The 23,008-nt window shown below is 40.2% G+C and overlaps 1 protein-coding gene across 2 annotated transcripts in view; it reads right to left on the bottom strand.

The window, feature by feature from the left end:
- ncoa1 (nuclear receptor coactivator 1) overlaps positions 1–23,008 on the bottom strand; it is a 65,809-nt gene that overhangs the window by 36,986 nt on the left and 5,815 nt on the right. For both annotated transcript variants that reach the window (XM_033647805.2, XM_033647807.2), the window contains exon 2: positions 8,139–8,377. The gene's annotated coding sequence lies outside the window, so the exon portion shown is untranslated. The remainder of the gene's footprint in view (positions 1–8,138; positions 8,378–23,008) is intronic.

The following is a 23,008-nucleotide window of genomic DNA, read 5'->3' as shown; positions in this document are numbered from 1 at the left end:
CAGGAGAGGGAGGAAAGAGTAAATGGGGGAAAAAAGATCCTTATTAGTCAACCTAATGTACATACAAGCTTTCACTACTTTCCATTTTCCTTATTTAGGCTTCTATAAGAACTATAGCATTTTGGACATGCTGGTATGAAATGTCATAGGTTTCCTAGATGATCTGTGCAGCTCCACTTCTCAGAGTTCATATATTGGTCCTGACATACACTAAAACTGTTCAACTAGCTTGGTAAAATGCTCCTTGACTTCTCCAGAGATTGTCAAATTTTATGACTTTTTCCATCTTCAAAATGGCTCACAAATTCTCTTACTTTTCCAGAATTGGTTTATAGGGAAGCAACAATTATCGTCTCAAAAAATATTACGGTAAACTGTGTTACACAATCATTATTAGTATCAGTTGCAGTGCCCCTTAAGGGAATGAAAACAGAATCTTTTTTTTTTTTAAGTTGAACAATATTTAATTATAACGCAATTTTTTTTTTTTTTTTTAAATAAATGGAAGCATGTGCAAAAAGTCTGCTTTTTAAAAAAATAAATCAAATAAAGGTGGGATTCTCTGTCTGGATGCATTTTACTTTTTTATGTGTTTTCATTTTTTCAATTAAAATATTTTTTTAATTATAATAAAAATAATTTATGCCATACAGGGGGGCTTACATGGGTTTCTGATTTTTTTAAAATATTTTTTAATTTTTTTTTTTTTTTATTCTGTAAATCTTTAAATCTGGAAAGCACTTTATGCTTAAGCTTTAAAGTCGTTTATAAATAAAGTTAAAATTAGTATTATTTGTTCTAGTACTACATATAAGCAAATGTACATGGTATGATAACTGTTGGATATTATACTATTATATACTTTAAAACATCTATACTGCTGCAACCCTAGTAGTTAATACAGTAGATTACTACAGCATCAGTATATAAAAAAAAGGAAAATTTATAAAAAAATAAAAGAAATATCAAAAAGGAATTCATTCCAGATGTGTTTTTGGACTCACTGTCACCTGACAGCTTGTTTCTTTCTGTTTGTAAAGATAATATTTGTAAAGAACTTCTTAGTTGTATGCATTTGTTGTAATGTGTTACATAATGCTTCCTAGCACAAATATTGATTAAGATTGATTACATTCACAGTGATGCAACACTTTGGCTTTCTTTCACCCCATTTAATATTCTAAATTGATATTTAATACTGTTGTTGCAAATATAATGAGAGTAGCTTGTTAATTTTTACAACAGTAACATTATTTCCTAAATGAGCTCAACACACTGCTTGTGCACACACAGCGTGACCACCCCCTCTCTGCTGCTCCGAGTTGGTACAGCCCATGAGAAGCTGCTCAGTCACTGTTGCTAAGGCCCACCCTCTTGAATATAGGACATGACCAAGAGAATGTATACAGCTTCAGTCAAGTGCACCCACTGAACTCCTGGATTGTATTCATATATGTGTTGTGTGAAACTGAGTGTTCACATATACACAGGTGCCATTTTCATTGTTGGAAGTGTGCAGCTTCACCACAGCCCAGATAGCAAGTTTAATTGAGCAGCAGTCAAGTCCTGCTGAGGAGATTTCTTCTGTTGTGGGAATCTGTCTGCATGTGGCTTCCACATGAGGCCAGTTCCCTCATGATTCCAGTGTTTCCCCTACATGCACCTAGGTGCGGTGTTACATGAGGAGAGTGCTCAGTCTCAGTCTCGTGTCTTTAGTAATTAACGTCACAGTATTTTGCGCTACAGACGCTCTATATCCAGGTCAACTCACACACTTGCGAGTAAAGCACATAAACAGAGATGAGAAGAGAAGAGGAGCTCCCTCTTATCTCTTTAGAAACTATTGTTATATTATTCTGCACTATGGACATTTCCTCTTAGCTGTCCACAAATGTACTGTATGTACTCGGGCTTCAAGAGCCCTTCTAGTGCCGGCAGACACAGAAACCTCCTGGCAGGGCGCACTTTGTGAGAGCACAAAAACGAAAATAAACAGAAATTCCCTTCACCCCCGCTGCTACAACTCCACCCTGGGGAAACACTGTAATAAATATTACTCAACTGTTGATAAACTACGACAGGCAGGTGCTGACACAAAATGTTTCTCCAAAAATCCAAAAGTCAGAAATGAGCATAACTGTTTAAACATTTAGTTCATGAAATACTGCCTGTGATGGTTCTTCTCAAAGTTATAGCATTTAAAATCTGACATTAGTTGGGTTTCCATATGAATGTAGCACAATCTTTAACCAAATTATCAGAAAATCTGCAGAAGAAAACTAAAATTTTTGTGCCTTCCCATACTGCTGCTATGGCACAAATTGCAAGTCCATTAAAACCTGAAATGAAGTAAAACAATGGATGTATCCGCTTATCCTGTTGGGGGTCACTGGGGTGCTGGAGCATATCCCAGCTGACATTGGGTGAGAGGCGGGGTACACCTTGGACAGGTCGCCAGACTATCACAGGGCTGACACACAGGGGCCGTTTATACGCCAACGGTTTCAGAAAAAAATGGAAAAGTCTGTCCTTTGCGTTTTAAAAAACTTCTGCGTTTATATGACGACGTTATTGAAACGATTCCCGCTCACACGGAGCCGAAAAATCTACTGGAAACGCTGTAGTATGCACGCCAGGTCAATGGATGGCAGTGTAAATTTGCAAAGCAACACCACGGCATGACGCCATGCGCCTGCGCTGAAGTGCCTTCCTCTCCAACGCTGTGATTACAAACCAAAACAAAGAAGACACAATGGCGAAAGCATGCACAGATAACTTTGTCTGGATGGACGACGAGGTGGAGTTGCTACAGTAACAGATCTACACTTCAAGTCAACAGGGTGAGCAGCACAAACAGAGCTCGGCATTGTTGTTGTGACGGTCGGCATGCCTGGTGACTGGAACCGTAATGCGCATGTACGAAAAGTCTCCGTTTTCAGAGGAACTGCATATTGCACGTTTACATGACAACAGAGACACTGCCGTTTCCAAAACGTTGCACTCTGGAACCCGTTTTCAAATCGTTGCGTTTTCAGGCACCCAAAACGCCGCTGTCGTGTAAACGATCGGCCAAAACGCAACTAAAGTTTACCATTTTCAGTTGAAATCGTTGTCGTATAAACAGGGCCATAGAGACAGACAACCATTCACACTCACATTCACACCTACGGGTAATTTAGAGTCACCAATTAACCTGCATTTCTTTGGACTGTGGGAGGAAGCCGGAGTACCCAGAGAAAACCCACACTGACATGGGGAGAACATGCAAACTCCACACAGAAGGGCTCCCCCTCCCTAGGTGGGGAAGAACCCTCTTGCTGTGAGGCAACAATGCTAACCACTGCACCACCATGCCGCCAGAAGGGCATGTATTGAACCAAATTTCCTGACCTTAAACAGGACAAAGTAATTTGATTTGCTTAATTTTACAATATTACTTCCCGGAACAAAATAGTAGCTTGTCTTCATGTATAACTGATCTCAATCAAATTGATCCAATCGCATTTAACAAGAGTTTTTTTTCTGAGAGATGAGTGGGTTTTGACTGTGTTACAACAGTGAACAGAGTTTACAACTTAAGTTAAAATGCAGATAAATTATTTAACTGCCTTCACATTGTTTCTTGGAGAAATCAGGACAGTACAGATGGGGTTACATTTTCCACTTATGCATATTTTGCCAGAAGAAAAAAAACCAAAACAAAACACCCACATACCAGAAACTACAGGTGCAACCATGTGCTTACCGTTTCTTTTTTACCCAGGAGCCACATAAAAAGACAACTTTCCATTACCTTATGATGGACAATCTGTTTGAGCCAACATATGCAGAGTTTCACTGCTCTGCCACCGACACAATGCTGCCAAATATGCTGCATGCATATTTGGCAGAAAGGTGTTCCCAAGTTCTGCTCAGCTACAATACCAAACAAACAATAACGAGCAAAACAATCCAATTATAAAACAAGTTAGACCGCGTACATTAACCACAAAATCCACCACGGAACATTTTGAAAGCACTTCTTATGCGTGGAATCTCACATCTCTCACTTAATTCATCTGACCCTCTGGTGTACCGACAGTGAAATACTCACATCCCCAGTGTTTCCAACTGCTGTCAATCACTTTAATTGTTCTCCATCTGCCTCACCTCAACATGTCTATGTTATTCTCGTGTATTAATGTAGTCTGAGAAGACCGATTTGAGAAGTCTGCAAACAATAACAACGACAAAGAGGAAAGTAAACAAATCAGGCCTGAAACCAACACTTTTCATTATCAATTGATCTCTTATTTCCCTGATTAATCCATTAGTGGAACATTCCCACACAATTAGAGCAACAGTCGTTATTAAATCACTAAATAATCTGCTGATTACCTCATTGATGAGTTGATTATTTGCTCTGTAAAACGTACAAAACAATGAAAAATGCCCACCTCAACTGCCAATAGCCTGATGCTGTGTTCACACTACGAGCAACAGGCTACAAGTTATATTGTCAATGGAAGATGGTGACATGAAGATTCTAACTGACGCCCGACACTTGTTGCTCAAACGGGTGTGACGCGCTACAAATCAAAGTTGAGTTGAATTCAACTTTTTTCAGCGCTCCAATGATGCGGTTAAGTGTCAGCTAATCAGATGTTTTTGTTTCTAGCTGTGGTGCTGTGTTATTTAGCTTAGCTAGCTGACACTATGCTAGCTTTTTGAGCATTGTGGTGCACATGGGGATGCAATGGGGCGGTGAAATGTGATGTTAAAATGGGGCTCAGACACTGATGAAAAGCAAAGATATATTTTTGACCAGATACAAACTTTGGATGACACTCAGTACATTTACATGCATGCAGTAGTCTGGCTAAACTCATAGTTCGGCTAATCAGTCAAGTCGGGCTTCCTGTCTTGACTGAGTATACATGCAGAAGAGAAAATCAAATTTCTGACCAAGTACATCTGACTCCGCCTCGATAGGCGGTGCTGTGTCCTTTTTAATATCGTGCGCATTGAACTAGCTCCGGTTGACCCGAAAAGGAAGCTAACGACGAATGATGATGGCGGAGATGGATGTTGCTGTTTCCGACCATCCATAAACTTCAAAATGTTTAGGTCCTTTAGCTGTCGGAGCATGAATGTAGTTTCCTCGTCCGTCCAGAAGTGCGTCTTCTGCTTCTTGGTCGCCATGGTGTTTGTTTGTTTTTCTGGGAGTTACCGCACTGCGGCTACGTCATCTTCTTCTTGTTCCGGGTGAAAGCCCACGACAGAAAAAATGGTGCATGTGCAGAACGCCGGACTAAGTGGATACATGCAGCAATAGTTTGATGTTCAATCGAATTATCTAGGTGTGCTAGTCGAGCTACGGATAGTCCAATTTCAGTCAGTCTAAGCTGCTTACGTGCATTTAAAAGTCCTGTTTCAGTCGGACTAAGCCAATAATTTGATTTTCTCAAGCTGCATGTAAACATATTGATTGAGTCGAGGTGCTTTGGGGCAAGTAGCAGACACACACCATGCCACGACAACATAACCATGTCAAGGAGCAATTGGGCAACTCTTCAATAATGTAGCTGGCCACACTACTGCTGCATCACTAGTGGTGTTTACACACTTATAGTCAACGTCATCTAATTGTTTTTGAAGTCCAACAATCTAAAAACCAAAGATTTAATGTAAGGGAAGAAAAATCAGCAAGTTCTCACATTTAAGAGGCTGGAAGGTGCAAATATTTAAGATTAAACATGTATCAAAATAGTTCCCTGAGTCCAAGATGTCATCATCAAATTTCTTAACCTGTATATAACCCGTAAAACAAACAAACAAAACAAAAACGCAGACTATCCACGTTTAAAAAGCTGCAACCTTTAGATTTTTTGGCTATTAAAATCATTAATCAATTATCTGAGTTAATCACAATTTATTTCTGTGACTGTTGCTCTAAACAGAATCTCTGCAAATTGATTTGCATACTGTGACATTCACAGGAACCAACAGCAGCACTGAAAATGTTAAAAACACTAGAGAACATGGTTAAAAATGGTCAGCTGTAATGCAAGTATATTTTGTAAAAAATAACAATTAACACCGGTGTCCCTGCTTCTCAACCAAGAACCTTGTTAGGGTTCCAGTCTATTGTCTGCCGCCATCTGTGTACACCCAGATCCAGGATGTTTACCAAGAGTAAGAAATAACCTTGGACTGCACACAGCTCCCCACACACTGAGCCAAACTCCACAGTGTATAGATACATAACGTAAGTAGTGGTGAGCTGCAGCCAATGGACTGCTGCCACTGTTCTCATGTGTGTAACAACGGGAGCAGAAACGTGAGCTGTAGTGTGAGATACAAGGAGAATGTTCCTTAGAAATGATGCAATAGGTATAAGCTGAATATAAAACAACATATATTTGTCCACAGAAGCAGAGCTGTCCCTTGTCTGTCTTCTAGGGCAAAAAAAAAAAAACAAAAAAAAAAAAACACTTCTAAATCCTAAAAAATAGACAAAACACATCTATAAATATATCAGTAAAACTCTGAATATTTTTTTAAATAACAAGTGTATGAAGTCACCCATTTAAATCTGCATATCTGCCTCTCAGTGCCTCTGTGTGTGTGTGTGTGTGTGTGTGTGTGTGTCATAGCTCCCCTAATTTTTCACAGAGCATTTTCAATCTCAAACACGTTCGCTGCCAGACTGATAATTCCACATGAATATTCATCATTTTTTGAACTCCACTGGTCTCTGTGTAATTTCAAGTGTGAACGTGTGTGTGTGTGTGTGTGTGTGTGTGTGTGTGTCCTCATTTCAACTCGTGAAACACCACAGGAGGCCGAGTCAGACATGCTGGGATGTTCAGAGCCACGCAGCCAGTTTGGGGCCACAAGTCTAAGGGAAATAATGCATAAAGACCAGCGAAAAAGAGAGAGGCGTTATCTTTCTCCTTTTTTTCCTTTCTCGTAACAATCAATTTAGCCTGAACCAACTGCTCCTTTGCGAAATTAAATTGACAGACAGATTAAGTCTCTGATAAGACAGCTTCAAATCCAGCCAATTATGCATTTTGTTTTGTGTCTTACTTGTAGTTATTTCCACCCAGAGCCTTTTTCATGGTTTTTATATCATGACAATTGACAGTGTTCTAGGTGTTTATCATCTTTTACTGCAGATCTTGACACAGCTTCAGTTTGCTTTGCTACACACATACAGTAAAGGGCCAAAATAATTGCCGACAGTAAAACACAAAAAGTCAATATAACTCAAACTGCATTTACACCCTGTAAATTAATAAAAAATGAACAGCACTTCTGGCATGTTGTGGCACTGCTCACACTTGTTTACTTGCTACTTGTCTGTTTTGAATTGATTCCTCTTAATACTTCTTGCAAGCTGCATTTTGGATAAGTCATTATGGAGATATGTGCAAAGACTGAGGGCAAGTAAAACAATTTCAAATCAAGTTTATAAGAAAAAAAGTGCAGAGGTCTGGACACTTTCTACCACTGTATTCAGGGTAGGTATTATAATCGCAAAAGCATATTGATATTGAAGCAAACTGATGGACTAGCTGTTAGAAACTGCTGCCCAAACAATTAAGCAATTAACAGAAATGCAATCTAATCATTTAACGTTCACACTCATTACACTCATTTGTCATGAAAAATACCAAATATTCTCTGGTTCAAGCATCTCAAATGTGAGGATTTGCTTTTGCATCTCTCTTTTATTTCAATGTAAACTGATTTTTGGGGGGGTTGGGATTGCTGGTTTTTGTGCACACCACATCCATGGCTCGTTTTCAGCTCAATACAGCAAAATAAGCAGCTCCTGTGTCTTGTTTTACTTCTCTGAATATTAAATATTGACCTCTGCTCACCTCTACCACTGCAATCCTACAAACATGGCCTCAAGCCTTAGTTAGAAGCTCTGTACGCACACTAAAATAATACATAAAGCATGTATTTTGAGTCCAAAAAAAGTATATAATGTGAATAACTTGGGAATATTCAGTGAGAATCAGTGTTGAATAATAAGCAGTTACATATGAAATGAAGAAAAGTACACAAAATATATGTAAGCTGTGAGCTGCAACACTGTATTCACCTGTGGCTTATAGTGAGACATATTGCAGCCATACTTTACTTACTTGATCTAGGGCTCCAGTGGGTGAGTCATGTGTTGGCTGTGGTCGGCCTTGTCCAGGGCTCAGAGCAAAGATAAAGGGAGGCAGGGGCGACTGGGAGGGGGGCGGGCGGCGAGATCAGTGGTGGCCAAACAGCTTGGAGTCAAAGTGATGGAGCAGTAGTGGTGGCTGGGTTATGGCTCCACGGCCGCTCTGTCACATGGCACCATCCCAGGTGCAGGGAGAAGCCTGTTGGCCTCTGACTGGAAGATGAGAGAGAGATAAGAAACAAAACAATGTTGGTATGTGATGCAGCAGATGTCTTATCTGACACAATGCATTACGGACAAGAGTTGATTTGTCACGTAGGTTATAACAAGCATAGAACCAGAAAAACACCTAATGATGTTGCAGATTTAGTGATGCTGTATTTCCAGTAGTCAGTGAAAACTGTTCCCATTTACCAGATTTACAACTATAGAAAAAATTGATTATCAAAAGCAGCACCGTGACACGTGAGGCCCCCTGCAGCTAACCCTGAGTGGGCCCCTTTCCTGCAGCACAAAGCAGGCGAATTTCAAAATCCTTCCTAGTGAGGATACCTATCATTTCAAAACCAAAACCAAAACTGAACAGACCACATCAGAACACTGGACACAGTTTATGAAGTTAAATGCACTGAGTCAATATGAAACTGTTGGAGCTCTATAAAGGGTCACAAAGGTGCTGATCCTGTGATGGCTACGATTGCTGGATCCGTTCACAACCCGTACTCTAAAACTGACTCCTCCTCATTACTTATCAGCCCCTTTTACACTGCTTCACCAAGGAGGGGATTTCACGCTGTTACGCTGCCGCACCGCTCTGTATAAAAGGTACAGTCACGGAATGGAGGACAGAATTGTCTCGCCTTTAAGCAGGCATCAGAGGAAGTAGCTGTGCATAAATAAGGTTAGCATGAATGGAACAGCCAGCAGGATGGGATCATGGGCGGCACAGGTGCGATGTTTTGACGTGTTGTGTGTGCGACCCACCTCAGGAGATGTAAAAAGTAGCTGTTCGCAGTTAGCAGCTAACTCAAAGATGTAAAACAGTAGCTGAAAAACTCAGGAAGTCCTTGCCCTCTGAGCAGAGGTTAAGATCAGCCGCCATATTACACATATGGTAAATGTTATTGCCAAGATAATGCCATTTGTATTTTTTAGAAACATGCCAACACGTCTTTTATATGTCATACTAGAGTTCGATGCTGTTGAGTTACATGTCACACCAGTCACACCTCTTTTGCTTTTGCAATGCTTGCACGCTACCTAAAATCACACACTGGAACGGCATAATGCCGCTGTTGTTTGGTTCTGTGTAAAAATGCAAAGGCAGCATAAAGAAGGGACTTTGTAGCGGCCCTATAACACAATCTCTATGGAAAAGGGGCTACTGTCTAAGAGCACACGACTTAATTCTCAAACTTGTAGTTAAAAGCCCACCTGCTCACTCGACTCAACCTGTTACACAACTGTACTGAGAAAAAAGCTTTTCCTCTAATGCCAAAATACTTTGAATCAGTTTCTCAAACAGAGCTCCAAAGATTACATCAACTGTGAATATATGTTCATCTTAGCAATAGGACTATGGCAGCTTGTCTGTTTCTTACAGGCAGGTGAGTTTACCTGTGCACACCTTCTGGTGTGTCACTTAGTTAAATCCCATGCCTACCTCTTGGAGTCCACACTGTGAGGTGTTAATTTTCAGTGTTCAGGATGGCCAGCCCTGACAGTCTCTCCTGGGCCAAGGTGCTTCTCAGTTATGTTTTAATTAGTTTCAGTTTTGAGAGGGATCGTGCAACAGTCACAGGCAGAGTAAAGTAATGGAATAGCCATGGCTACATCAGGCATAGCATCAGGTGAGGGAGAGCCCAGATTGCACCCTAACAGCTTCAGCGTCCAGTGAAAGAGAGCTCAGAGTTTGTTTTTCTATTCTTATCATGTCGACTGACGGGCAGGGATGGGGACTGCAGGGGCCTCCCACCTCGCAGGGGCTACAGGGGTATACTTTACGGCCCAGATCAAAAGATTAAGGAGGGGATATCTGAACCCCAACTTGCTCATTGTGTGGTGATTGTTGGCTCACCTGCAGCACATTTCTAATTTCCTTTTTTGTTTATGACCTCCTTAGAAATACTTTAAACCACATAGGGCTAGGCTATATGGCATTAAAATAAAATCTCCTGCATGGGGTCAATTCACAATTTCAATAGGTTTTTTTGTCCCTGAAAAATGCAATATGACTAAGACATGATTGAAACATCATATGGGATTTTATATGCAATAATAAAGATCTACAAAACCTGCAGGCTGTCAAAATATATGCATACACCTATAGACTGTCAGTGCTGGACATTTCGACTTAGAAGAGCAAACACAGAGCAGAAAAGTCAGCACGCTGATTCATCTGCTCGTGATGTTTATGTTTCTTGACAAGACATCAGCCTGATATCCGCAGACAGCTGGCTAGTTAGCCACCCAGCAGGTAGGGACAGACTGAACATAGTCAAATCTGCACACTGTTCTGTCAAATTACATGGCTTCACCTCTCATAATCACTGCGCCTCGTCAACAAACAAACAGAGAACACACATCGGTGTGCAGAGTCAGTTTTTCAATCTGTCCCTCTCATAGATTTAACCAGTCCAGCTAGACACCTGGCGGTGGGAGATACCGGAGTCATGACAGCACGTAACCTGCAGCAAATGTACAAAAAGTGTAACTATTCATGTAATATTTAAGGAACTGTTGTGACTTCATACAACTAATGTAGCCAGCTATCATCTATGTTATGTTTTGATTAGGGATGTCAACTTCGGTAATTTTATTATTGATAGCGCAACACCCATTTAACAGTAAGTAACCAGTTAATTCTAAAGCAGAATAAAAAACACAACATAACAAGAGGCCTTTACAGGGCATCAGTAGAACAGTGGATAGTGCCGACGTCCCATGTACAGAGGCAATGCCTCGCTGCAGCAGTTGCGGGGTCGACTCCGGCTTGCAACCATTTGCTGCATGTCATCTCCCCACTCTCTCTCTCACCCCATTTCATACTGTCCTATCCATTAAAGGCAAAAGGCCCCCAAAAAATAATCTTAAAAAACAAAACAAAACAAAAAAAAACAGGAGGCCTTTACTTTAGTTTGGCGCTCCACTGACTCAGTGAATTCACCGCACTATCCATTTAGATGTGGTGAAATCTGAATGTCTTGTGATGTAAATTTCTTCTTCTTTTATTTTATTTTCTGCTGGCTTTGCTGACAAGACAGTCAGCTAGCTGTGCTAACATATAGAAACATACTGCCCACCCTCTGGTCTCCACTGGTTAGCCCCGGGTCATGTGGGGGCTAGCTAGCATTGCCGGTCATTTGGCAATTACCACGGGTAATGCAATCTCAGTAATAATGTGCTGTTGCTTCAGCAACATGGTAGCCACCCACCAGTCTCATTCCAGGTAGCCCTGGTGAGTAAGCAGTTTCATTTTGAGCAATAAACCACTTTAGCATTGTTAACTGTCAGCACCACTCGCCATGCTTACGCTGCTAACTGTGCTAACAGAGCAAACCATGAAAACATAGCTCAAAATGCTGAAAGGGGGTTTTGGCGGCTCAAAATTGAGCAACTTATCCACCGGGGCAACCTAGGGGGGGACTGAAGGGTGGGCACTAAGGCTACGCAATATCAGGAAAGCATGGGATTTGTGATAACATTGTTAAATACTGACAATATGACTCACAATAAATAAACAAATATAGAAGCATTTTTTTAATACAGCATTTTGCTTGGACAGTAAAACGTCACTAGATCATCATCAACATGAGTCAATACAGTATCGATCAGTAGCACAATCATATGATCATATGATAATATAGCAAAAACCAAGGCGCATCCCCTGGATGGTAAAGCACCATCGTCCCTGACATAAGTGAATATAACATCTGCTGTCACAGCAGACATTGCAACTTAAGATAAAATTGGATGTCTGTTGTAATATCCTACATATTTGTGAATTTGGTTGTATTTTCTGAACCTCAAAAATACAAGGTTATTGTTTACTGGCAGTCCCCAGTGACCTCTGTGTCACCTGCCGCATTTACCAGAAAACAGCGGCACACCAAGCTTCGGAGAGCTGAGAACAGGTGGGCGGGCAGACAGGTGTAAGATCTGTGCAGTGCACCAGAACAAAAACACCAACACATCTCAAACAGAATGATACTAACATCCAAAACACAAGTTTCACTCTCGGTGGTTTCTATGCCATGATAAGTATTCCATAAACTAGTAGGACTGAAGTCACCTGACACCACTGTTATAACACGTCATGCAGCTTGTGAATACATGGCACATCTAAATACAATATTTATCGCAATCAAGCAGTTTTTTGCTATACCTATATCGCACAAGTTGATATCATGATGAAGGTAAATTTTTTTGATATATTGTGCAGTCCTAGTGGGCACAATGTTCCTAAAGCAAAGCTGTTGGGTTGGCCCGGAGTTATTAGCCGTAATAGACGAATGAGTGGCACCACTAGCTAGCTTCCACCAGATCCAGGTGGTGGGCGGTGCACTAAACTTAAAAGTAGTGAAATAATCCTGTAGACCAAGGTGTGTAACCAGTCAAAAATATTCTCGGTACCTAACTAATTAATGGTTAACTGTTGATATCCTGAACACACACATTGTGTAAAAACACAATTTTGACATAACTGGATATAGCACGTAACCCCTCGACACATTTAAGCCCTGCTTCCACCACACACTTTCGGTATAGTACCTTTGGAGCCAAAAGTAACCCTTCAGATATGGTACCTAGACCTAGCGTTTCCACTTCAGCACCCTTAAATGTGGGCGGGGTTGTTGTCTCTGCTTCGTCCAGCACTCATTATATTTCCTCATTACCGGTGGCACAGAACAGTGGTTATGTAACCCTCAATACCAGTCACAACTCAGCCCTGAGCACAGTGACTGTCCGCTATCGAACAGTCAACGGACTATAGTGTTCACAGCTCCACCTTTTAGTATCAGATCTGTGTGCTAGGTACCCCACCAGAGGGGGGACCCACAATTGGGACGGTAAGGAAAAGTTTCATTGGTACCATCCACAACTTTTCACAGTGGAAACAGAAAAAAAGTATACTGAACTGAACTGTACAGTACTGCTTGGTGGACACTGGGCTTTAGTGTCTTGGAACGTTGTCTGTAAGGAAGAATTGTAAAACCTACACAAAAAAAACAAGAACACGTCTGTGGCTCCAGTACGTTAAACACAAAATTCCAATCAAAAAAGTACCAACAAGAGCTGTGTTAGAATTATGTCACGACATTAACCTGTAACTGACCTAATCAAAGGGGGCCTGAAATGTCATTAGAACCTGAGTACAATCTGCTTCACCGGCAGGAAAATGACAGCGCCTTAGTACAAGAATATTCATTTTATGGTTTCCTGTGGTTTTTATACAGATGACAATAAAACTTGAAACTTGAGATAAAGACAAAAACAGAGAAAAAGAAAGGAAGATCGCAATGGTGAGTGAGTGAGAAAGCAAAACTAAACAGAGGCAGAACATAAACTTAATTTGGTCCTCACTTCATTGTGGTTACTTAATAAATCAAACATAGCGGATAAAACTCTCAGAAACACTCGGAGAACTCAGATAATGGTGGTGTGCCGTACTGAAATTTCATTGGCCAGTGAGACAAAGTCAAAAAGCAATCCCTTGACAAGTATCAGATAAGGATAAGAATGGGATTCACTCCAGATGTGGATGTGTGCTCAGGAAAAGCGGAGTGTCAACTGACAAGACTGTGCCAACATATGTACTCTGAATATAGCCTATAGCTGAAAATTCGTAATGGATGCCTGTTCTTTACCTTCGTCATCTTCAACAATGCTCAAACAACCTCTTTACAAGTAACAAGTCTTAGTCTTTGAAGTTACACAAATACTGAGACGATCTAATCTAATTTGCTGCCAGTAAACCCACATGCATCTAGTCACGTTCCAAGGTATGATCAAGGAGAGGGTGACCGTTTAAAACAGGGAAACTTACTTGTTTGAAAGTACAACCTGTTGCCATATATGCACTTCAGAATTCAATGATACAGCTTTATCAAAGATGATACAGCTGACAGTCCTTTATTTCTTTAAGTTTCAGTGGGAGATCGATTTGTCCTTCACCGAGTTAGGTCCATCCGCAGTCTCTTGGCTTTATCTATCACCGGCTTGTTTTGGAACAGCGCGACAGTCTTTATACCTCATCTATCAATGCTTGTAGATACGTACAAGGACTACTTAACAAATGGTGCAGATGTGGAAAGGTCAGCCGGCTTGTACAAGCACGTTATAGGCAAGAAGAAGGTCATTGGGAGAACCCAATTTCGGAGATCTGTTTTTTCTCAATAATAATAATAATAATAATAATAATAATAATCTAACAGCACGTTAAGCATTGCAGAGTGAGTACATCACGTTGCAGCACTCACAATGCACTCACAACTTCTGTCTCACACCTTATTATGCAACAATAAAACTATGCCAACGTACACACCCATAGGAAAACCAGACTGATCGGTTGTTGATTTCTGACAGCATCAGACCAAGACACTGTACTATGTATACTTTTACTGATAACAAGCATATAAAAGAGAGCTGCAGCAGCACGGCAGTAGACTGCAAATTTTCACCTGTTAACCATCTGTATGGGAGAACTTAAACTGTCCCAATGAGAACACTGCATTCAATTGTCTTGTGATCTTTAAATGAGAATACTCTTGGAAGCAGACATCCTCACACATCAAGGGTAGCCATTAAAGACTTTTAGTAAAACACCAAGGTAAGAAGACATTTTCCAAATAAAGATCTGTTATTTTTAATTGTATATAATAGTATTTAATGTGTTACGATCACATGCTGTGGCGACAATTCGCAACATAAGACAGCAACTCAGAACTAGTTACTACGACCTAAAAAATGAAAACAAGAGCGGTCCTTGATTCAATTACCAACAACATCCAGAGATAATGACCTCAGATAAACATGCATCAACTTCTCTTCCTGAAATAACAGCCTGAAACCAGTGTGGAATCTTTTCTAATGATCTTGCACACGGTTTGTGTCACCTATAAATAACATGTTTATGCTCTTCCAGCATCTTGAAATGCTGCCCCACTTCAGGTGGCATTCTTAAAACGTGACAGCAGCTCTAAATCATGTTGAGGATAATTGTGGCTAATTACTAGTTGAATAGGTCAATAATTACAGCTCTATACGTGCTGTGAGACTGGTGGTTTGCTCCGCACGGGATATTCAATGGACCCTGTCTTATCTTTTAACAGTTGTTTGTTTAAACATGGCACTTGACACTGGATGTTCAGCAAACATTTTCAAAAAACAAAGTGAGCACACAAACACGCTCAGCACTGTCCCTCTGAAAAACAAACCCTTTAGCATAGTCATCTGTCCAAGAGGGATGCAGCTTATGGACATCGATTTTCATTTTTCAGCTTCAGCTGGTGGGGTTGCCATCGGCCAACATGCTTTAGAAGTGCAAAACTCCTGTGGAAGTATGAGTAGTAGGCAGTGCTGTAAGTAGGCCTATACTAAACAAGGTTTGTAATTTCCCTCAAATGTTACAACAATTTCCTGTGAACACTTCTTCATTTACTAATACCTAAACTCGTATCAGAGTTTTGGCCAATACAGAGCATCAAACAGATACCAGCGCTTGATTCATTTTCAAGGTTAAAATCTGTGTAGAAATGATTGGTATCATTCTTCTACATGCAATTGAACTTGCTCTGTTCACACAAGTTACTAAATATAATTAGTTAAAGAAATTAACGATTAGTCAATTGAACAGAAATTAATTTGAAGTCTTTTGAAAAGCAATTTATCATTTGCAAATTTTGGAAATGCCATGCACAGGTTCCAGCTTTTAAAACATGAAAATTTTATGCTCTTCTTTGTCATTTATCATAGTAAACTGAACATTTTTGACCGTAGGTCTGACCAAACAAGCAATTTCAATGTCACCTTGGGCTCTGAATAATTATAATGGGTATTTTTGCAGCCCTGAGTCCTACGTGGAAGGATAACATCTGACAGATGCCAGATCTCTTGAGTTTCGGCTCTTCAACTGATTGTAATAGCGAATTGTAATGTTGCATCACTGGTTTGTTTTTCCTGAAACAATGAACACAAGAATGCTACATTCTCTTTATCAGAGACCTCATGACCCCTCAACCCTTTCTATCAAACCCCATGAGGGAACTGGCTCCATGTCTGTTTCACTTCCTTCAGCCAATCTAAATACAGTATGACAGGCTAAGAGCAACCAATTGTATAATTTACCATGCAGGATGAGACAACACTTGAATTACAAAGGGGAGATTTCTGCTTAACCAGGTTTCTCACAGGTGCTTTCTACTTGTTTGCATAAATAAATACTACCAATGAATAAAAAAAATCAATCTAAATAAAGCTGAAAGCTGAAGTACAAAAGAAGTTGATTTCTGCAGCATAAATGTATAAAAATCAAACATGCACACATCAAGAAAAACAGTGGAATACCCCACTGGGTTAAAATGCTAAGAACATTAAAACCCTAAGTGGCATCTTGTCATTAGGCGCCTCAAATCAAGATCAAATTCAGGTCAGGAACACGGCAGGATGAAACAGAAATCACTCACCTACAGCAGGTCAACTGGGGTTTGAGAGTAATCGCACTCTTCTTGTCCTGATTTGACAAAGTAATGCGCTTCCCTGTGCGTAGTGACGTGATTCCCTTTATGCAGACGCTGCTGAGTGCAGTCATCACTAGCACTGTCACCGAACCTGTTTTTCCTTTACACATATTTGCATGTTGAGTGCAGCCAAAAAGTTGCGGTGCTGGCAGGCCGGTTGAAACAACACATCAGTGACCTGTATTATATCTAAATAGGACAAGGGGGAAAAGTTTGGGAAGGTTGGACAGATAAAGTATGGGAAGCTGGATGGACATTTCTTTGGACGTCATCAGAGGGAAGGTGAGCTGCTGTAGCCTACTGACTGTTTAGTATATCAAGATTACAATAATATAAAGTGCATGTATTACATAATTAATACTAACAGTAATAGACACCAAACTATGCACGGGTTACGCAGCAATTATGCAACACAATGCTACTACTTTCACTCAACTGCATATAATAAGCCTTTCTAAATATACTTCTGTTCATTTGTTTATCTGAATACACTCTCTTTACTTTACAAGCAAGATGCTTCATCTCTTATTCAGCAGGAGTGAGCTACTTATTAAACAGTAAGTAAATATACTAACCCAGAGGGATTAGAAGAAGGAAGAGAATCACTGAGGAAAACTATCAGGAAATAAATCAATAATACTTCAATCATAAGTAACAGGACTAAGACTACGAGTCAGGCTAACAGCTCTATAAAGAAGGAACTTAGTCACAGCAGTGTGTCGAGCTAAATACTGTCATCAACATGCTAACATGCTGATATTAAGCAGGTATAATGTTACCATATAATAGTTTCCATAAATCGGCCAGATATAAAATGCCTCCAGTAAATGAACGTCACTCTGTAGCGCACCGGCTGGAGCGCCTACTGAGAATTCTTCTTTGGCATTCAACTACCAGAGGGCTTTTGAAATCTTCTTTTCGAAGCCGCAAATGCTCTGATTCAGGGTGCCATGCAGTAATTTGTGTCTGTTTGTGTGTAATTAATTTGAGTCTTACCTTTTGTTTTCTTTTCGTATTGCGTATTTTGTACTGTTTTGCGTATCTGTAACTGTGTTTGTGAGGGAGTTTTAATAAAATATTTTGTCTGCACATGATTTAAAATGATAAAATAGCCCTCCAGAGGCAGATCAGTACGTCAGTCATTTTTCTTTTGATTACTGAAATGTTTAACCACTAATCCTTAGCCGTATTTTAAGTGTAACCCTTCACCATAACATACCACTAGTGTGTTTATCAGTAAAAACAGAACATTTTTCACACTTAAAAAGCACAAAGATGTTGAAATCTAGGCATATTCTGCCATCATAACTTGGCTCTCAGAATTCACCAGACTGATGCCTTTAAATCAAATATATACAAAATTGTCTCTCCTCCCCAGTCAGTGTGGTGCGGGTAAAGTAAGAAAGAAAATGGAGAGGCAGAAACAGTGGTATCCTTGTACAATTTTGAATCTTCACAATTCAATACAACAGGTGTTTGCTTTTGGCCTGTGGCACACCATTAAGTTTCAGTTTGGGCCCTCCAAGGAAAAAGCTTGGGCATTGCTGGTTTAGGGTATTACAGGCTAACATTTACTACTAAGTACTTAACACAATGTACAATTGGGGATGTTGGTAATGTCTTCATATTTACAGGATTTGGGTCATAAACAAGTGTACTGAAACAGAAAAACTGTCCTTGTGATGTTACTTAAGTAATAACAAGTGATCTTGTGGGGATGAATGCCTGTACTAAATTTCATAGCAACCTGTCCCACTTTTGTCAAGACCTTTCACTTCCACCTTGTGGTGGTGCTACAGGAAAACACTTTGGATCATCAAAGTCATAAGCATATATAGTGTGGGGAACGTCATTATCAGCAAAAAACTTCCACCTGTTGTTGTTGTGTGGTGGAAAAACATTTCCATAAATACTTGAAGCAATCACCTCAGCAAAAACTATAAGTGTCGCCCCATTAAGAGAGACACAAGAGGAAAAGCACTGTTACTTCATGTATTATCTCCGAAGCTGAAACTTCAGTTCCTTTTCATCTGTGAAGTTTATAACCAGTTTTTAGTTTTGCTGCTTAAATGTCCAACAATATTTGCTGCAGTGATATTACTGCACATGAGGAAAATGTTTACAATTACTGAAAACAGCCTCTCTAATCATTAAGTAAATTGTTAAAAAAACACTCATGCGTCAATACATAATTTAAAAAGCAACACAGCCCGAAGGGAGTGGTAGAGAGGGGGTAAAGTGTCCATGGGGGTGCAGGTGTCTAAATTGTAGAAAATTATTCATTCGTGTAGTTGGTGGGTGGATGGTTTTTGTATACATGTGGATTCAGATGCCGCCAGAGCCAATCTGCATGTCACTACTAGAGATACAGAGCGGGCATGGTTACGCATCATTATCCCTAAAGTGACAACATAACCTCAGGCATCGATGCTGTCTGTGAAATAAACACGCCAACAGAGCAGATCAGCGTCTCCACAGTAGAAGTCATCATCAGTAATCATCACTGCAAAGTTCTTCCTGTAAAGATGCCACATACAGCGTTGAGTTTGCAGCATCTTACATCAGAGAGAGTAGCAACCATTAAATTCAAATTCACATGCTAATCACTGAATGCACATGCTTTCTGACAACTGTTTACTGCTCCCATTTTCCTGGAACTCACTGTATCTGATTTGACTATAGCTTTTCTTCTCATGCTCAATTCAGGTTAGGTAGTTTAAAAAAAAAAAAACAGGCTGGGTAAACCCTCGCCATTTAGACTCTTGGCATGTACTAAAAGCATGTGTATTATCGAACAAAAACATCCAGAATTGTGTTGTCCATTTTGCTTTCTACACAGACAGTAGAGCTATGGCTGAGTACAATGACTGGTGCTGGGATGCTGTGCCTGTAATTCCATGAGTGGGTGGAAAGTTATCGCGGACTGCAACGGCATCTACTAAAAAGAGATGTAAACAACCAGAGCGCTGGTGTGAAAACACCTGTGGCGTGTAAAATGGCCGTGAGCCCGCAGCCAGCATTTGAATATCTGGACCACAAACAGTAGTTATTTGCCAGCATTACATTACACACAAAACAAAAAACAAGACCACTTCCTTTCCTCTTACTGCTCTGTTTCCCTCTGTCAATAGCCACAGTCTAGACATCACCGATGCAGTAGGTGTGCTGCTTTGCAGCCTTTCTGCTGTGCGATAAATCAGGCTGCCTTCCCTCTGACTCCTGTGCAACGCAAAACCCTTACACACACACACACACACACACAAGTATTCACTAGCGTTGAAGTTTCTCACTATGATACAGAGAAGACAGTGTTTCAGTCTTTTTGCTCTTACTATAGCTTCTACTCACCCAAGTGTGTCTAAAGTGGGCACTATATATATAAAACTAAAGTGAGACTGGCACAGATAGGACATGTTTGCAAATAAAGACGCCTGCATTGTGCCTTGCCTGCTACACTGTGACCAGGACTCGTCAACTTTTCCAGTCACCTGTAACTAGGTATGTGAGCCTTTTATGGGTGGGGTTTAGGGCTGCAAATAACAATTATTTTCTCGACTAATCAATCAGTTGTTTGGTTTATAAAATGTCAGGAAATTATAAAAAATGTCGATCACTGTTTCCAAAAGCTGAAGATGACATCCTAAAATGTCTTGTTTGATCCGCAACCCAAAGATATTCAGTTAACTGTCATAAGCTGCCATTACATGGACAATATTTCTTCAGTCTGATTGAAATCATTCTGATTCAAGATACTAACTGAACTGTTTACCTAGATGCTAAATAAAGTGATCCTATAAGATGTGCATTCATATGCCATAAAGCTTTCAATCAGAATATGACCTGGGCAAAGTGGTTTCACCTGATGTAAAGCATCTAATCTGCCAGAAATATAACAGAAGAAGAAGGGTTTGTTTTACAACCTTACAGAGAAAATTCAATTCATTCAATTCAAGAAGTATAGAAGAAGAAGAAGAAGTGGTTCTACCTGCTAATTAAGTAGGGAAAAAAAAGTGTAACCCAGGTTACTACAAATTACAGATGTCCCCTAAGCACCTGACATGCAGACTACTGGAGGATGTTACGATTTACAGACATTTCCGAAACATTTCATACGCAGGCTGCCACTGCAGTAATGACAGATGATTGTCATGTCCAGTGACTCCACATTGCAGCCTATAACAACCACTTTACATAATGCTACTGTTTTCAAATCAAAGACCACTTACATAAGAACGCAGCACTAGCAGAGTGCTAAAAATCTGGGGAATTCATGAACAATTCTCTGTCAAAATCAGCAAAGGGAAGTGCATTGAAACAGCTGGTGGACGCACCAGGTATGTCAACTAACTACACAATACGTGGAGCAAGCATGCACTGAACTAATATATATATTTTAACCAGAAAGACTAGATCGGATTAAGCATTTACATGGTTGTTATGGGCTAATATTTTCCTTTCTTTAACAGATTATTAAAAATCTACACCACCTCTCTCTATCTGGTTGAAAAATGTCCAGTTTATCTGTTGAATATATTATTTCCACCTCGAACAGATGAGCCAACCGTGATGCAAAGATGAATCAACTTCAAAAGGAATGCACAAGGGTCTACCTGGGCTCTTTGAAGCAATGTGGAGAACAACACACAAACATCATATTATCAGTGTGAATGGTGAGCGGTGTGCTGAAAGTAATGGAAGATTATTACTTTCATATATAGTATACCTGCATTTTAGTAGATTGCAGGTAAAATGGGGAATTAAGAAGATTGATCTAAGTCTAATCATGTACTGGTCTGATTTATTATGGCAGCACCTGTACAGCATCCTTCAGGTACGCCTTATATTAGAAAAATAATTCACTGTAGCACGACCTGTAGCTCATGTTTATAAAAAAAAAAAAAAGAATAACTCAAAATGTTGAATTTGAAATACACTTCCCACTGAAATGAAAATTATGACACCAAGTTAATCACACTGTTAATTGCTTTTTCAAGCAATGAAAGATAGAGAAAAGACCATTTTATTAAGACAGGTCACTAATTTTGGGAGATCATCAAACTGGCTGGCACCAAAAAATAGTACCAGGAGTTAAATCTCCCTTCTTCCTGTGATATAAGATGTTGTCTTTGTTCAGGATCTCATCATCTAAAATGTACTCCTGGCTTCATCTCCTTCACCTGACTCGCAAACCGCATCCTCTGACATTTGGGGGGGGGGGACAACCACTCTGGCATTTGCCTCCAATGTCGTACACACCAGCCTTTGAGAACACGCCAAATTTGATTTCAAATTGAGAAAACTGGAGGCCTAGGGGCCATTCATCTGCTTTACAGGTTCAAAAGTGACACCATGAAAACAGAAAAGTGAGTGTGATGCCAACACTATGCATTCTTAAGTGCAGAAACAACAAATATGCAAGGCAACTTTTAAGTGCTTGCAGCAATTTCAAAGGCAACATGTTAGTGAAAGTTTGGAAGTATCTCACTGCCCACCCATTTAAAACCCAAGCACATACACACCTTTATGGTCCACTTCACAAAAGGTGCACCACCATATGTTCATTACACACTGTTCACTTAACAACTAAAGGTGAGATACCTGCAGCTGGTAAACTTCCTCTAATTCACTTGACAGCGTCCCCTGGGCACCGACACATCCAGTCACATCAGCAGATGATAATGTAGTGCTTTATTGCTTCCTAGTATTATAAATCTGGCAATCATTCATCAGAGACACCTACCAAATCCAGGCAGGACAGCAAAAACTGTTGTTTTACTCTTCTTATTGTGGCCTGACTTTGTTGAGAAAAATTGGGCCACTGGGGCCCGACTGTTAACTCACTCACAACACCACAACAACCACTCTCCTTGCTCTGTTTTCTCGCTTACCCTATCAATTTCTTCCTGTATGTGGTCTTTCTGTTTCTCTCATTCTTCAGCCTTTACCTTTTCTCCTTCCCTCCATTTCCTCCCAACCCTCACAAATTCTCACAGTCTGCTGCACAAGCCTTTTTTTTTTCCAGGCGAGAATGTAGGCCATCGCTCTGACAGCAGTAAGGCAGAGAGGAGTCAAAGCAGCGCCGCTCCTCTCTTCTTCCCTGCATTCT

The sequence above is a fragment of the Epinephelus lanceolatus genome, chromosome 13, assembly GCF_041903045.1.
Source record: "Epinephelus lanceolatus isolate andai-2023 chromosome 13, ASM4190304v1, whole genome shotgun sequence".
NCBI lineage: Eukaryota > Metazoa > Chordata > Actinopteri > Perciformes > Serranidae > Epinephelus > Epinephelus lanceolatus.
The sequence above is the reverse complement of the archived record's forward strand: the minus strand, read 5'-3'. Positions and strand labels throughout refer to the sequence as shown.